Here is a 4,968-nt window from a genome sequence, read left to right as displayed (position 1 = left end):
GAGCCACTACAAAAAAAAAAAAACACTCATTTAAGTGCATTTGATGAAAAGTGTAGCTAAAAGTGAAAAAATGATGTCTTAGACTATGGCTACGCTTTTTGGGTTACGACTACGTTTTTTGGGGTGATTTCTATTTGGCCGTTGCCTATTTTCAAAGGCTACGCTTTTCTGCACCAAGAGCTACGCTTTTGGCATTTAGGAATAGGTTATGCTTTTCAAGTGATGCTGTCCAGGACCAAAGGCTACGCTTTTTAGCTTTCATTCTTTCAGAATAGACTACGCTTTTCAACACTATTGCATCACTTGTAAAGCATAGCCACTTTTTATAAGAGTAGCCTTAGATCCCTATTTTTTTTGTATACTATAACTACTGTATGTAAGTGTAGCCTTAGGTCTTATACTAGAATGAAGTTAACTGTAAAAGTTCATACAACTCAAACTAAAGTAAGCATAGCCATATCAAAATCATAATATCACTTAACCAATAAAAGTATCTTCTAATAAAAATCATTAGTCAATCATACATGCAAAGATTCTAAATAGCACTCTATCTTAGCCAATAAACCACAATAATAGTCAACTTAATCTTCATTGCTTAATCTTAATTATTACCCTACATAATTATATAGAAAAGTAGTTAAAAAATATTCATAATGACATTCGTAATTATAAAAATTAAATGGAATACATAGACATAGTAAACCAAGAAAGCATATACTAAAAAAGATAACATGGTCACAGCAGAAGAGGTGAATTCAATGAATTATGTGTATTATCTTGTTTCATTCAAACCATGAAAATCTACGGGTGTTTCTTTCTTCCATTTTCTTTAACACAATCTTGATATGTCCCTATAGCATTTTTCATGCACTAATTAACCAGACTTTCACACTTAAATTAGATATAGGGACAAATTCATATGTACCAAGTGCACAAAATAAAAAATACAACCACCAAAATTACACAAACAAATTTCAGCCATAACAATACAACTTCAGTGTTAATAAAGCCAACAAACATTTCCAGCCATAGCAATTAATGTAAATGCAATTAAAAAACTATGAAACAAGGAATAGATAAGGACATACCACATCTAAGTTCAGAAAATGTGTTGATCCATGGCCGCTATTCGCATCAATAGGAGACTGTTGGGCGTCTTGTAATAAAGCTTCTAGTTCTTCTGGCCTCATTCCAGGTTCCGATCGCTGCAGTAATAACTTGATCATATTTCGCAACCCATGAATCTCTTCATCTTGTTTTTACTGTTTGGCCTCTTGTTTTTGCTGTTGGGCCTCCATGTGTCCAAGTTTATCCTTCAGACTGGACACTTCTTCTTTGTGTTAATTTTTGATTTCATTAATTTCAGCATATTTTTTTAAATCAGTCTTTGTCATAGATCTTCCATACAACCTTACCCGACCTGGTTGTTCTTTTCCGAATAAGGCCTCAAATGCTTCCTCTTCTGTTTCACCAGTAGCTTGGCAGTGTTGGAAATCTTCCTGCATAGAAAAAACATTTAAAATTCAGTTAGTTACCGTATCCTAAATTTGAAATATAATTATGAATGGTTGAATGAACTCTTACAACAACAGTTTGTGTTTTCTCATCCACTTCTTTCCTCTTCCGACTTGTTCGGGTAGCAATAAACATCTCAAACTTTTTTGGTTCCTCGTTTGTTTTCTTTGTTGCTCGCTACAAAACAAGATCATACTTCGATTTTTCCTTCAATTTATGCAAATATAAATTCTAATAAATATAAATCTACTATTTACCATAGCCACCAGTACTCTTCCGAAATTGATTGGCCCCATGCGATGTGGAAACTTTTGTTTTTTCTTGTGTTGCTTGTTTCTTTGACTTATTGACTGGAAGTGAATAAAAAGTTAGCATACAGTTACTAAAATGTGCAGCATAATGAGTTAGGCAAATCTACTAGCAAGGCTGCATTATTAAGATAAAGCACTGAACAATACCAAAAAGCAAGCATAAAAGATCTATTTATAATACATTGGAGCACCTGTTCAGTTTTTTCACAACTGTAAAAATTCACACTTCACATGATCAAGTAAATTTTATAACCGAAAAAATCCATTCACATTTTTCATGATTTCCACTTCCTTCTTAGCTTTATACTTCCATTTTAGTATTCCAATTGCAAAAGACAATGACATCTCATCTCGTGTAAAATATGCTTACCCAAACCCCTCATCATTCAATCAAATTCCAGTGACCTATGTTGAGTTCAATTTCCTACATAGTAGCATTCTCATTGAACAAGTAAGTATTACCTAGGTATCCCCTAAACCCTGTGAAATTAAAAAATGAGTGGAGAACTTATAACAGAGAGAGAAAAAGTTAACACTAAAAATTTACATTAACTAAATTGACAAGTATGCACATGCTAATCTATATTTACATGGGTTACGAAGTTCTTAGGTTCAAATGGCTCAAATTAATAAAATTATAGGTCAGTGTGCGCATTCTGAACCGTATATAACGGGAATCCGATCCCTTTCTTAATCTAAAATCTGTGGAACAGATACATGAGGAATAAGAATCAACTTTTGGTGGTCTATAGTGGCAGAGGAAAATAAAGTCAGCAAGATCCCAAGCTCCACTTTCTATTGTCATGACTCAAGGGAAGAACTTTTCCATTCATCATTTTGCCTCATAAATGGTATAATCTTTTTTTCAAATAGAACCACTATCAATTTGGCTACTGCTAAACATATATCTGACCTTTACAATGAGATAAAAAAAGTAGCTAGCCAAGTAAAAAGGCATATAGACATCACATAATGCTAAAACACTTAATAAATTTTCTTTTAATAACAATAATTCACATCCAATCAGTAGAGCTGCTTCACATTAATAACTAAATACCATATTGCTCTTTCAATAGTCGAATAGTTTCACATGAAAATTTGACATATATAGTCTTTTAACTGGATTAGAGGATGACTCCAATAATAGATCAATTTTATGAAACCACTTTCTGGTACTTGTGGGGGTCGATTCTTCACCATATCTTCAATAGTATCATAGGGAACAAAGTGATTTTGCTTAATCTTTCCTTTGAACCGCTTTCAAACATCTCGAATAGCTTGCATTACCCATTTTTCTCCACTGTCTGGGAGGAGAAACTTGGTCCGCATAATTATAAGTAATTGTTATATGCTCTTGTGCTGAATAAAAAAACTGAAATCAATAATTACCAAGTGTCTTATGTTAACATAGTCCCACATGAACTTCTTAGCTTTAGGAGGAACAACATGCCAACTAGTGTACAAAAGACTAACGAATCTTTTATTTCTACCAATAGTGCCAATAAAACTAGTTAAATTAGAAACACTTTGGTCGGTTGGTCCTACGGGCTGTCCAAGATCAAAAGTGACTTCTTCCCGCTGTTCCATAGTCCTTGCATAAATCTCCTTACAAGTTGTTTTTCCACGGGTTTTCTTCTTCTTTGACTCTCCTAGTTTCATTCATTGGTCAACATCAGATTATGCTTAATTAACTCTAGCTCAACAAGCATATAAAGGAGACAAGTACACAAATATAAAAATTATAAAAATTATAAATCTGACCTATGTAGTTGATACCATGAAGTGGACAAGTTTTAGCTATTCTAGAGATCAATCAAAGCACACAACTTTTAAGTTCATTCCACATCATGGACTTCACTGAATTACGCATTGAAAAACTACATCAATTGCATCCATTAAATAACGCTAACTCCACCAGCCCTCAATACTTGGACCAATCAATGCACCCAAACTCATTGACAACACTGGACTATCCTCCACGTTCATAAAGCTGTCCGATATTCTTAAACAAAGTTCAAAATCGAAAGAAATCTTAATTTCACAACCTCAACAATTAGATCAATCATAGCACACAAACTTCGAATCAACTAACACTATATTTACCAACTTCAAACAACTAGATCTACCAGTCTAGTTTTTCTATAACAATTTAAAAAGATAAATATTTTTTCTGTTACTTGTTCACAAAAAAATTGCAACTGACTTAATTAAGCACAATTAACAAGAGAAGATAGAAACAGAGCAAAACAGTACCTTCTTCATCATCAATGTCCTCCATCACATGTTGATAATAGTCTTTATCAAGTGCCATGCTTTCTTCCCTGTCCTCCCTTAGTTCAGTGCTTGGTCCTTCAATTTCCACATCTATCCCATTTTCCTTTAAGAATTTGTCAATTGTTGTAGCCTTTACTCCTGGCATCCTCTTACCCTTTGTTGATATTCCTTGCTCCAACATTGCACTTTTATTTTGTGGGGTAGTTTCAGGAGAAGGCAAAGTTGTGTCATCTTGCCTTGTTTGAGTCTCTTCATCTGTGAGTTGAATATTCTGCTGCTGCCCTTGGTTGATTGTGAGTTGAGTAGAACTTGGACAACTCTGCTCTTGGCTTAGACTTGTTGACACGTTACTGTTTATTTTACGAATTGCTTCGACCTTCCTTGTAAGTTCATCTGCCTCCATATTCGTAGGCTTAGACTTCTTCAAGCCTTGTGTTGATTTTCCACTTTGCACTCCATTCTTGACTTTCTCAGCAGTAGGCATAGTCAATAGCTCATTTCTCTTTTTATTTTTTGGCTGTTGCGGTGGAATGTTTGGCTGTACTTCCAAGGTGGTAGGCGTGGAGTTAGTCCTTTTGCTAATATAATCGAATGTACTTTGCAGATGACTAAAATCCAGCTTCTTTGACGTGGATTTCTTCTGCCCTTTGGTTGCACGCATCTCCAATTGACTTTCTGGTTCATCTACCCTTCACTCAGATTTCTCCTTATCATTAGCAGCTGCAGCTTCCATTTCATATTTCTTGCATTCAGTTACAATCTTTTGTCTCTTAGCCTCGAATTGTCTAAGCAAATTCTTACTTGATATAGCTTTAAGATCAATAAATTCCTTATTCCTACATAAATAAATTAGTTAAGTAGAGTCAAT

This window comes from Arachis duranensis, chromosome 5 (genome assembly GCF_000817695.3).
Source record: "Arachis duranensis cultivar V14167 chromosome 5, aradu.V14167.gnm2.J7QH, whole genome shotgun sequence".
In the NCBI taxonomy this organism is placed as follows: Eukaryota; Viridiplantae; Streptophyta; class Magnoliopsida; order Fabales; family Fabaceae; genus Arachis; species Arachis duranensis.
The sequence above is the reverse complement of the archived record's forward strand: the minus strand, read 5'-3'. Positions refer to the sequence as shown.